The sequence below is a fragment of the Pelobates fuscus genome, chromosome 4 (assembly GCF_036172605.1).
Source record: "Pelobates fuscus isolate aPelFus1 chromosome 4, aPelFus1.pri, whole genome shotgun sequence".
Lineage (NCBI taxonomy): Eukaryota > Metazoa > Chordata > Amphibia > Anura > Pelobatidae > Pelobates > Pelobates fuscus.
In genome coordinates, this window is record NC_086320.1 from 106,128,504 (window position 1) to 106,142,647 (window position 14,144).

Genomic DNA, 14,144 nt, shown 5'->3' on the forward strand with positions numbered 1-14,144 from the left:
AATGGCATGGACCAGCAACGTATGAAATAGGGGCGTATGCGAGCTATGTTTTTGAGATGGAAGTGGCAGGATTTGGTGATTGACTGGACATGATGGGTGAAGGAGAGGTCAGAGTCAAAGAGAACACCTAGGCAGCAAGCCTGTGAGGTAGAGATGATGGTGGCCCCATTTACTTGGAGGGAGACAGGCAATGAAGTTGCAACACTTGAGGGAGCAAATACAAGAAGTTCTGTTTTTGACAGATTGAGTTTAAGGAAGTGAGCAGCCATCCAGATGGAAATCATGGAGAGGCAGTCAGAGACACTAGTCAAGATGGGCGGAGAGAGATCAGGAGAGGACAGGTAGATTTGTGTGTCATCTGCAAATAAATGATAATGGAAGCCAAATGAGCTGATGAGTTTACCAAGGGAGGCCGTATAGATGGAGAATAGTAGAGGACCAAGGACAGAACCTTGGGGAACGCCAGCAGAGAGGGGTTGGGTATAAGAGGCAGAGCCAGAGAAAAAAACACTAAAAATGTATTGGGAGAGGTAGGGGAGCACCAGGAGAGAGCAGTAACTCATAGACTCAAGATTACAGAGAATGAGAAGAAGCTGTAGATGATCAACAGTGTCAAAGGCAGCAGAAAGATCAAGGAGAATTAGGATAGAGTAATGGCCGTGAGATTTAGCAGCGATTAAATAGTTTGATACTTTGGCCACAGCTGTTTAAGCAGAGTGACGAGTGCGGAATCCAGACTGAAGCAGGTCAAGCAGAGAGTTGGATTCAAGGACGTCTGACAATCTCGCATACACAACTCTCTCAAGGATCTTGGAGGCAAACGGCAGTAGCAATAAAGGACGGTAGTTGGAAGGGGAGTCGGGGTCAAGGTTGGGCTTTTTCAGAACTGGCGTTATGGTTGCATGCTTGAAGGGTGAAATCAATGTGCCGGAGGAAATGGAGAGATTGAAAAATTTTAGTGAGAGGAAGAGCAAGAGAGGGAGACAGAGTGCTGATGAGATATGAAGGAATAGGATCGAAGGAACCGGTGGTGGTGTGGGATGATCGGAGCAGAGCAGAAACCTCTTCCATTGTAATAGGTGCGCATGAGCATAGAACATAGAGTGAGTGGGGTTGGATGATGTATTGGAAGGGGATAGAGAGAGGTTAGAGACCTCTTCCCTGATTGTAGAAATCTTTGAAGTGAGTTTGCAAAGTTTGAGGCGAACAGGGTGGTAGGAGGAGGAGGAGCAACAGGGCGAAGGAGAGCATTAAAAGTGTGAAATAGGCATTTGGGGTGGTGGGACAGTGTGCCTTTGAGGGTGTTGAAGTAATTTGCATTTGCAGAGGAAAGAGCCAAAGTATACAAGCACAGAAGACATTTATAGTGGAGGAAGTCAGGTGCAGAGTGAGACTTTCTCCAACAGCATTCAGCAATTCTGGAAAGTTTTTTGAGATATCGGGTCAGCTTGGTGTGCCAGGGTTGTAATTGGAAACACTTGCTGCGTTTTAATGTAGGAGGTCCCATGATGTCTAGTTGAGAGGAGAGAGTGGAGTTGTAGAGTGAGGTTGCAGAGTTAGAGCAGGTGAGATTTGAGATGGGTAAAAGGAGAGTTTGGAGTTTGATGGAGAAATGCTGGAGATCAAGGCAGTGGAGGTTTCTGTGAGATTCGAGAGTTGAGGGTGGTGAAATTTGGGTACGTGGTATGCCGATGTCAAAGGTCATAGATGGTGGTCAGATAGAGGAAATGGAACATTGGAGAGATTATAGGTAGTACAGAGATTGGTGAAGATGAGGTCACGAGTGTTTCCTGCTGTTTGACTTGCTGAAGTAGACCACTGTGTGAGGCTGAAGGAAGAGGTTACAATTACACTGTGATTGGTGCTGGGTAACTAGCAAAATGACGACATGCAGCTGGGGACAGGGAGTGGACACTGCTAGGGTCTAATTAGCAGCCTGCAGACCAAAAACATGGCGTCTGAATGTGATCACTGAGCCAAAGTAATATGAGTTAATGTAATGGCCTATATGGAGCGCTGACATTTAGCACTTCATAGGGCTCCTTGTTGAGTCTGGAACCATTACAAATAGCCCAGCTGACATAGGGGATCCAAAGGCATCCCTTGAAATTTAGGTCTCCTGATGTGAGTAGGGAATTAACGTTGCTCACACCACAATCTCTTTATAGGCAGCGCATTGGTCAATCTGGGGCCACTAAAAGCTCCAATGACTGATACCTGAGTTTCCTGGTGTGAGCAGGGATATAACTCTGCTCACTCTGATACCTACTCATAGGCATTTAAATGCCTATTTAAAGAGCTGCTTTTAGTGCAAGCAGCTCATTGAAGCGTCAGGGGCTACTAAAAATGGCTCCAGCTGACACTAAAACTGCAAGACATGTCCGTATGCCCTAAAGGCATTAAAGTCAGCTATAGTTAGGAAATGTATTTCATGTTTGCAATAGTCGGTCCTATATAGCATAGTATTCTATAGTGAAATTTTCAAATCCTCTAAATCCTCTAATTTTGTTTATGTTTGCCTAATGTGGAACACGCAACTTGATTCTAGATCCAAAAATTGTATTGTTTGCCCACGGATACTAGAAATTAAATATACATTTAAATTATTGATTTCTCCAACAAATTATCCTGCTGGATATTCACAACCACCACAAACCACAGAATGCCATTAATATAACATTTAAACATGATATTTTCCTCCAGAATTTGACTGTTTCATGACTGCCTTTACAGACTTAAATTCTGTTGTAATTAGGTAGTCAAAAATGGTAAACTACTAATGTCTTAAATCAGGATAATTTCTAAGTTTATATGTATGCGTGATAATATATATTATATCCTGCAAACTAGAATCATATGAGTGAATCAGAATTATCCATTCAGATCAGGATTTCAGGTTCAATAACACACCAAGACCACCAGAATAACTAGGAATTTGCATAACTTGGATTCTGAAGTGGTTACATTGACACTCATGACATATATTATTGGTAAATAATGGTTGTGTGTTGGAATCACTCTTATATTTTTGCTTGTAGCTATTTTAGAATAAATATGCACCAAAAAGTGAAAATGGAGTGTTTTAGTGGTACTTGTAGGAGGTATGTGCAGCTAAACCCAGTACCCGTAAACACTCACAAAAGACACAACATAAACAAGAAAAACAACATAAAAAATCAAAAGGAGATTGGAGCGCATAAAATACCACCCCAAACACACTGTGTAATACTTATATATATTCTCCTGTTAGGAGTAACAAGCTTTCTTTAAATCTCTTGCTTTGTTAATAAAAAATTGTGAGTGGAGGGGCGTGACCAGCTGTGAACCTGAACAGACGTGCTAGTGGAGAGCTCCGACCTCCACCACTCCAAATCGACTAAAAGACCACGGAAAAAGAGAAAAACGAGCATAAAACTAAACCCACTGCTACCCTAACCCTCCCGGGTCAGCTATGGGACGAAAAAACAGAAAAACAGTGCATGCAGAATACTCTAATTTACCGGACATCCGACGGTCGTTTGACAGGCCGCAACAACAGGCCCGACCCAAGATGGCGCTGGAAGAAACACAAAGTTCCAGCGAATCCGAGGAATTCCACGATGAAGGGAGATCTGGGGGGTCGCAGACCACGAGTGGGATACACCGAAAGGCCGACTCAGACTCAGACACCTCGCCTTCCACTAAAGGAGACATCAAAAAGCTCCTACTAGACCTGCGGGCAGTCTGGAAGGCGGATCTCGCGGCCGTGCAGGCCGAGATGGGAAGCATCACAAGGCGAATCGAGGAGGTGGAAACACGAGAAATAAATAGGGACGGACAGATAGTAGCCACAAGCTCCCAAGTCGAAGCCCTCTCGCAACAGGTGCAGAGGCTTGCACGCACCGTGGGCTCCCTGGAGGCGCGACACCGCAAACGGAATATACGCATCCGCGGTGCACCAGAGACGGTGGGCCCGGAGGCCTTGCTAAATTACGTGAATAAAGCGGCAGGAGCGCTAGGCATTTCAGGAGAAAACGGAGATCCACCACTGGTCTCAGCGTTCAGAATCCGGAAAGCCCCAACAGCGCCTGTAGATGCTCCAAGGGACATAATTGCAATCACTCGAGATGTGTCATTCAAAGGGGCAATACTGACCCAAGCCAGGAAACAACCCACTGTCCAAGTGTAAAACCACCGTATTAGGATTTTTGATGACTTACCTTTCTCGATTCTATTAGAGCGACGCAAGCTGCAAGCCATTACCAGGCAACTAAGAGAAAATGGAGTAAGATACAGGTGAGGGGTATCCGGAACCCTGGTGTTGACCCGCGGAGACGAAGTGCTCACCATATCGGCGGGAGAGGACCCCACGAGATTCTTGGCTGCTCTGAGGCTCCCGGACACACACCTGGACACCCCGGACACACAGGGGACTCCAACAGAGGAGGTAACCCCAAGGATACGCGAACAGCAGTCCAAACCCAAGGGAGGCCAGCAACCACCTCGCCCAGAGAACCCTCCATAGGACTCCAACTGATAAACAGTAGGCCCCATCGGAGAAGACCTGAGTCCTACCCAAAAAAGTGATCAGTACTTTTGCCTGCTTTCATAGATGCTGTTAAGACTCAAACCAGGGAACAGAACTCCCATTGACCTAGCAACAGCTAACCCAAGCTACCCTTCACACACAACCAAGTTATCGATGAAAACTTCGTGAACTGCAACGAATAATTACAGCTTGCTCCCAATTACTCTACAGCTTAGCCCCAAGGCTCTTACAATTTCACATCACTCATCAACATCACAGCTACACTGAACATGTTTCCCCCACTGTGAGAATTTCACACATCTGAACTTTGCATCGAGACTGACCTATTAGTGCTGAGCTGGGTGAACATTTAAGGACTTTTTAATTTGTACCTTTTTGGCTATTATTTCGGCTTTTACTGTTTATATATTATGTGCAGGCTCTGAAGAGTTCACGTTAGGAAACTTACTATTGTCGTATAACATGTGACACATGTAGTATAGCGCACAGCGGTTAGAGTCATGCTTCACTGCAATGTGAGTTTAATACTGCTCGCATAGGCCGGGCACGACACAGCCCATGTAGGACCGCGGGGCAGTGCTTAATCACGACACGGACGACCAGCAAACTATAGGTTTCACTGCTTTAGTTGGGACCTGCGGGTCACTTCTTGCTGTTCGCTTTGCCTTGCTGTGGACGTGCTTGCCTCGCAGGATAAACTCGGAGATCGAGGTGCCGCCGGCGGGTATGTCCACAGCGATGTATTTGGGTTCCCCATGCGGAAACAGACCAAGGGCCCCCTCCAGATAGCCACAGGTACCCGTCAGGGTCCACACATAGACCAGGGTTAGGCTACAGCGGCTTATGCACCTGACATCTATTGTTATCCTCTCTTACATATTTTGGGGAACTGTTAGCAATAGAAATTGTGGTCCATTTAGATATTATCGCTTAAAACGTTTTAATTCTGCAACACCAAAAATCCCTGAGAGGCTGTATATGTAAGAGCCAATTACCGCGAGCATACCAAATGATTACCTTATCTCACCTCTGTATAGTTATTCACCGGCCTTAGATAATACATTGGCTCGGGAAGATAGGGCTCAACACTACGCCAACCAACCACAGGACCCCACTTGAACGTATGGCCCATTCCGGCTAATGTTTAACTTGAATTAGGCCTCTAATCGTGTTCTTATTGCATGCACCATGTCAAGGCAGTGTATGCTAAGCATGTATATTATACTGTGTTTCAACTTTAGCTGATACGAAAACATGTGTACTCTCCCACTTCTTGTTAAATTGCGTACGGCCCCATACGGGCCGCCTTAGGTCCGCTTAAGCTCCCGGAAAGTTAACCCTAAAAACTGAAACTACAAGGGGCTGATAACCTAACACACCAAACTGCTCACCCTAAGCCCAGCTTACCAGCGGGTAAGACATAGCACCTGAGTTAACCCTACGCCCCCAAGAGCAGGAAGTAAGCTAAAGGGAAATATATACCTTAGGCCCGATAGAACTGTTACACGGGGGAGCCATAATGATACCCTATAACCCAAAAGGAAAGACAAAGTGCTACAGCGCTTGGCTCACCCCTAATCCGTACTAGCGGCTGGTGTATTATGCAGGATTAGTATTAACACTGCTTGCTTCCCGTACATGACACTGAAGACAACAGTTATTATTTACTGTATTGATTGAATTGCATTTCTTTTGATTACTTTTCTCTTTCTGTAACGAACGTTTATAATCTACCATCAAAACCGGTGGGCATTTTCCCACCACAAAAATAAAGAATTAAAAAAAAAAAAAAAATTGTGAGTGACCCATTGTATCTGGAAGTATTTGTGTATAATATATAGTTAAACTATGAGAGTTTCTCTGTGTTTACTATTTCTCCAGATTTCATACAAACTTTAGAAGCTTGTTATCCTAACAGGAGAATATATATATAAGTATGACATGGTGTGTTTGGGGTGGTATTTTATGCACTTCTCATCTTTCTTGGGGTTTTTATGTAGCTTTCACATAATGTTTTCTAAAAATCACAAATACTTTTCTTTTTGTATTTTCTCTTTTTCTTTTTTAGAATTCTTTATTTTGCAATGTCAGAGTCGAGAGTATGGTTCATTTAAATTGTCAGGCTTGTGCAAAATACAAATCATAGTATATGCTTCAAGTTAAATTGTATTTTCTTTTTTACGACAATATGACACCTCACTAGAGTATAAACAATATATCCAGCTGCATATAAACATGTTTAACTAAAATATTGCCAAACAATAAATAATCCGAATTAAGAATGCTATAAAATATACTATGCATAAATTAAGAGTAGGTCTTTACTTAAAGGATCACTATAGTGTCAGGACAAATCGGTTTTCCTGATACTATTGTACCCTGAGGGTGCCCCCACCCTCAGGGTCCCCCTCCCATGGTGCTGAAGGAGTTAAAACCCCTTCAGTTACTCACCTTATTCCACCGCCGGGCTCCCTTACCTCTCCTCCCCCGCCGATGTCAGCTCCCCCGTCTGACGTCAGCGGAGCGGAATGCGCATGCGCGGCGGCGCCGCGTGCGCATTCTAAGTGTCCATAGGAAAGCATTTTTCAATGCTTTCCTATGGACGCTCTGAGTGATGGAGGCATTAAATGCCTCCAGTGTTGCAGATGCACCTCTATTGGCTGTCTGGAAGACAGCCACTAGAGGCTGGCTTAACTCCAAATGTAAACATAGCAGTTTCTATGAAACTGCTATGTTTACAGCAGGCAGGGTTAACCCTAGAGAGACCTGGCACCCAGACCACTTCATTGAGCTGAAGTGGTCTGGGTAACTATAGTGTTCCTTTAAGTGCATTAAAAGAACACTGTAGTCAGTATAATAACTTAATATAATGAATTTGTTATAGTGCCTACAGTAGTTCCTCTCTCTCCTATTGCGCAAAAATTACTTGATTTTCATAATTTCAAGACTTGAAAGTGCGTGTTAATTCCCAGCTCTCATACCCTAGCTTACTGTAAACTCACATACACATGTATAATGCTGTCACGGATAGAAAATCATTCCATTCAAAAATTATCTGTGGCAGAATCATAGGTGCATTGCAGCAGAAATTAAAAGAAAACAAGTAAAAGTATGGCACTAAAATTTTATGAAATGTATATAAAAGTATCAATGTATATAAAGATGCACCTTATTGTGTGTAAAAGCTATAATATTGCAAAAAAATTACAAAAGGAAAAAAAAAAAGGAATATGTAACTCACAAATGTAGAGCAGAGAAGTCTGCTCTAAATGTATAGGTTCCTCAATATAATCAGAGTGGCAACTGTGGTAAGTGAAACAACTTTATTCAGCTTCCAATTAAAATCATGCAGTCTGGCAGGTAAACCCTCGCTACATACAGCTTCCCCTCGTTGAGCTTTCCCGTGATACACAGGTGTGGTGCCGGCTTCTGTAAGATTCTGAGAACCGGGTGCTATGCTTGTTCTGGGAGGCGGGGCTTCTAACCGGCGTGCGGACATAAAAGACCTGCTTGGGAATTTTTTTCCCATGCAAGTCTTCGTAGAAGTGATACTTAAAAGTCAGAGTATTCTGATTGATTGTCTTGTAAGACAACTACAAAAAGAGAAGTCCTGCGCTTAAGCAGCAAGGACTACAACACACATCAACCCCAATATATAGTAAAAACCAAAGAAAAGAAAAACGTTACCTGCGCTTTCTCCTTAATCCCTATGTATATTTAGACAAATGGAGGTCATTTAGTTGCTCCAATGGCCATTGGAGGGAATGCCCGCCTGCCAACGTCAAGGCAGACCCCCCTAAGCGGGTCCTAACACTGACCCTTCAGCCTGCTTCCTTGAGCTTCTGGCAAAGATATCTCTAATGAGACAGAAAGGGGTATTTTTTTATATACACCCCTATACTTATTAACCCTTAATAGGGAACACATGGGATGGGTAGCAGCATTGTAACCAGGCTGTGTGATACAAAGTAAATACAAATACAAAAAGAGAAGTCCTGCGCTTAAGCAGCAAGGACTACAACACACATCAGCCCCAATATATAGTAAAAACCAAAGAAAAGAAAAACGTTACCTGCGCTTTCTCCTTAATCCCTATGTATATTTAGACAAATGGAGGTCATTTAGTTGCTCCAATGGCCATTGGAGGGAATGCCCGCCTGCCAACGTCAAGGCAGACCCCCCTAAGCGGGTCCTAACACTATAGGGGTGTATAGGGGTGTATATAAAAAAATACCCCTTTCTGTCTCATTAGAGATATCTTTGCCAGAAGCTCAAGGAAGCAGGCTGAAGGGTCAGTGTTAGGACCCGCTTAGGGGGGTCTGCCTTGACGTTGGCAGGCGGGCATTCCCTCCAATGGCCATTGGAGCAACTAAATGACCTCCATTTGTCTAAATATACATAGGGATTAAGGAGAAAGCGCAGGTAACGTTTTTCTTTTCTTTTGTAAGACAACTAGTCAGAGTGTTCTGATTGATTGTCTTGCAAGACAATTAGTCAGAGTGTTCTGATTGATTGTCTTGCAAGACAACTAGTCAGAGTGTTCTGATTGATTGTCTTGCAAGACAACTAGTCAGTGTTCTGATTGATATTACATATACTTTATAAGGGCTTTTCCCACTATGCAAATTTACAGATTATTTCATGGAGATAAGTCTAGCAACAAACCAAACTAGCAACAACCACTGGTGTGTTGGTAGCGGATCATAGTACAACTGAGCAAAGTAGGACAGGACAACTGTCAATATATAGGGAGAAAGCAAGGCATGCCTCCCCTCCTCCCCCCAATCCACAGACACTCCCCCAACAGGTCACATCCCTGTTTTCCTTTAAAGTGCAATTTGTTGCTGGAGCTCTATAAGATCATGATAAAGCAGACAAAAAACAATAATTCTCAACTAAAGTAAATCCCAACACAGACAAGAAGTAGGAACAAATATAAAGCAAAATAACTAATATTATTTTTGAAAGGGAAACACACTTAGAAGTAATGAATGCAAAAAGCAGTGTCTGAGTGTTTTGAGTTTTTACTTGCTCTTTGGTTCAACTATTTAAAAAATAAAATAAAATAATTTAAATGATTGTACAATTTAATATGGCTATTAACCCCTTAAGGACCAAACTTCTGGAATAAAAGGGAATCATGACATGTCACACATGACATGTGTCCTTGAGGGGTTAAACATCTCTGTAGAACATGTGCATTTAAAAAAAAAAAATAGTTGTCACAGAATGTGGCATTTAATGTGATCCTTTGGTAATAATTTGTTATACAATAATGAGACTCGTATATTGTATAATAGACTAATACTGCTACATGCGTAAATCCATATAATGTATTGACCACTGAAATATTCTTGTTTTGTAGTCACTATCTTGTTTCTAGTTCAGCTTGTATTGAACAAATATGACATTAGAACATATTTGAAAATTCTCATTTGATTTCTATGCAGCTGTATCAGAAAAAAAATGGAATACATTTTGACAACCTAATGTGGCTGCTAAAAACATATAAGTTATCTTATCCTTTCAAAGATAAAAATATATTTCATAATATTATAAATAAAAATTTACATATGTAACATAGTGGTCTCCAAAAATATTTGTTTTGAATATTGTCTAATAATTTATGTCTCCACTCACAGCACCGGATAAATAATTAGACATAGGGGGAAAAAAAAAAAGAGAGCAAAAACTTATAAGCTAGGGAAAGATAACTTGGGAGCTGGGGTAAGAACTGCAGTGAAATGTGAAATGACTGGTGTGGGCTAGACAGTTATAACTATGGGTTTGGAAGATAACTGGGTATGAACCAGTGAGAGATAGCTGAGGTTAACGTGTAAAAACCTAAGAATCACATCCACCCCCTATAGTACATTTTTCACATATCTATGAAATTGCCCCACTCTACACCCCCTATCCTGCCTGTATCCCTGCAGGGATCTGTGAGTTTCACTTGCGAAAAAAAACAACAACACATTTGTGCTTGCCCCCAGGCCAAATGTTTCCAGCCTTTCCCCTGCCAGTAAATGTCTATATGCTTTAATACAGAGTCTACAAAACGTAGACTCAATGAACTAATGAGGATTCTGACTTACAGGTATATAGCGCAGTTAGCCATTGCCAGAAATCAATGTGGCAATCAATAGAAGAAATAAACATGTTTTTTTTTTATAATACTTAAGTAGCTGTAAACAATATTTTATTTCCAAAGTTATTTTAATCATACAATTTATTAGTGCTGTCAATCAATTTAATTGTGAAATAAGGAAACTGATTTAAAATACCAGTTTGACTTTCTAGTTCACTGAACCAGAATTAAGGATTTTTTTTCGTGTAACACAGAATGTTCAAGCAAGGATGAAGATACACTTTGGTCTGTGAGTAATTCCCTAAGGACTGGTTGGGAAAGCAGTGCTTTAGTTGTCTAATGCTCATACATGAAACAGAAACTATTAACTTTCTCCAACCTCATATTAAGCAGCCCACTATACTGTATTCTTGTCATTCACAAGGACCTGTATATCCCTAATAATAATCTGCTCTGGATACCTTGTGGAAATGATACCAAGGAGACTACTGAATATCTTCTTATGAAGCAGCAGAGTTTGATTTTTCAGCAATCTCAAAATGCTTCTAATGTGATGATAAGCCTATACTCTACTTGAAATGATAGTTATTGAGAGATATTGTTGTTATAGTATAACAGCAGTTGAAAAAAAAAGATTCACCGGAGTTAGGGGTACACAGGTGGGGGGGAGGGTACGACACCAGAACTCCGAGCCGATAGCACTACCCACCCATTGAGCACGACACACATTGCGGAACGGGCATCATAACAGGCACGCTGTAATGCTGAAAGATATAGCTAGTTAAAACACACTGGTTGATGTTTGATATTTGTTTAACGTTATTTGATATGCAATGTTACATGTTACAGATGCTTCACGGAAGCCTAACACGTCCTAGGCGAGGACGCGCATACTCGACCCAACACTAGACTGAGCCTCGAAAGGCAGACCCAGGGAACTGTCATGACTGAACTACCCGGACCGGATAGTATCGACAGGACAGGTAACCCAGGGCCGACAGCCGCAGGGCGACCACAACCTGCCAGGAGACCTCGGTATTCCTACTACTCTCCCAAGGGATAGGTAACAGACACAGGTGGACGAGACATCAGGCACGTGACTAGGTCCAGGCCTCGACCGCCACCTAGACGCCCGAATCCTACCGCCGCCGAGCAGCGTAGTCTTCCCCCAGACCCCTTCCACCCCACCCCCCGCACAGGACCGGCCAAGAAAAACTACCCCTCACCCCGACCTTCTGGACCGACGACTAACTGACAGTTGACCATGACGCTCACACCAGCTAACCTCAAAATTATCTCCGTAAATGTTAGAGGGCTCAACAAACCCGAACGGAGGTCAATGGCACTCCGTGAATTCCACACCTCAAGAGCCTCCATAGTCTACATACAGGAGACACACTTTAAAGAAGGGGCCAGACCCAAACTACATGACCACCGGTACCCCACGGGCTATTTTAGTGACTTCCACGGTGGCAAGGCGAGGGGGGCCGCGATCCTGATACACAAAGGGATCCCCTTTGAAGAGAGGGAGGTAATGACTGACCCCGAGGGCAGATTCATATTCCTGAAAGGTACAATAGCATGACAAACATACACATTTGCCAACGTCTACGCTCCCAATCGGAGACACTATAGGTTCCTCGCACAGATCCTTCGCACACTAGCAAAATTCACGGAGGGCATAATGATCCTAGGGGGAGACTTTAATCTGGCACTAAACCCGAGGTGGGACACGTCCACGGGAACCTCGCACATCCCAACGCAACATATCGCCGCACTCAAAGCTCTATTATCCAAACACAAACTAGTTGATAGCTGGAGGGCACACCAACCAGACGAAAGGGACTACACATTCTTCTCACACCCACACAACTCCTACACCAGAATTGATTACTTCTTCATGCAACAATACCACCTCCCGCTCGTCATGCAAGTTGAGTTAGGCACAGCGACGTGGTCTGACCACGCCCCCGTGTCACTCACGCTAGCCTCCCCACTATACAGACCCAAGGAGGCCAAGTGGCACCTGAACGAACATCTACTAACGATACCGGACGTAAAGACCGATATCGGTACGATCCTGAGAGAATACTTCTCTCTCAATACACCGTCCTAAACAACTCCCACGATCACCTGGGAGGCGCACAAAAGCGTGGTGAGGGGACATTTCATACAAAAAAGTGCCATGACAACTACACTGACAGAAATACAAAAACTAGACAACCTCAACAAAAGCAACCAGACAAGCGAACAACAGGGAACACTGCTCACACTACGAAGGGACCTGACTACACTTCTTCAGACGAGATACCACAGAGACGCGCGACGCCACAAGGCGTTCTTCTCCCTGCATGGTAACAAAAGTGGCAGACTACTGGCTCGCATGCTGGTCAAACACAGACAACTGACTTACATAGACCGCATTAGAGACAACAAAGGTACACTACAACGCCACCCTACCAAAATCCAGGAAGTGATCAGAGCATACTATGCAGAGCTCTACGCGCTACCGACACCGCAGACACCACTAGCACAAAAACGCTTACTAGACTCCATAAACGAATATCTGAACGCACACACTCTGCCCACGTTGGACAAAACGATAGCAGACCGCCTAGACGAAGCAATCACACCTGAGGAACTAGCCATGGCAATCAAACTGACAAAACCAGGCAGGAGTCCGGGCCCGGACGGCCTAACGCTCTGCTACTATAAAGCTTACTCAGACATATTATACACCCCTCAACTAGTAACGTTCAACGCAATCAAAGAGGGACACCAGTTTACTAAGCAGTCCCTTGAGGCACACATCACTATCATCCCCAAGGAAAGGAGGGACAGCGAGCACTGTAGCAATTACCGACCCATCTCGCTCATAAATTGTGACCTAAAACTACTGGCCAAAATACTAGCTACCAGACTACAAACACACGTGCCCACACTAGTACACCCAGATCAGGTGGGATTTGTTATGGGAAGAGAAGCACGCGATAACACCATTTGCACTCTTACCCTTATACATGGCAACCGACGGAAGCAAGAGGGCCTTCTCCTATTGTCCACAGACGCGGAGAAGGCCTTTGACAGGGCAAACTGGAATTACCTCTTCCAGACCCTCATGCGCACAGGACTGGGCCCCGGTATAATGGGATGGATAAGGGCACTGTACACGTTACCATTGGCCCGAGTAGTGGCCAATGGAGCACTGTCGGCAACACTAGACATACAAACCGGCACCCGCCAGGGTTGCCCCCTATCACCAATGCTCTTTGTCCTCGCGCTAGAGCCATTCATGGTGGCCATCAGAAGCAACCCGGACATTAGTGGCGTGACCGTAGGGACGGCCCAACACAAAATAGCCGCATATGCGGATGACTTACTATTCTACGTAACGAGCCCCGAAATTTCACTCCCTAACATTCTCAAAGCCTTCCAAGTGTTTGGAAAAATCTCCAATCTGAAAATCAATCTGACAAAATCCTACATACTGAACATCTCGGTTCCCACACAACGAGAGCAGCCATTACG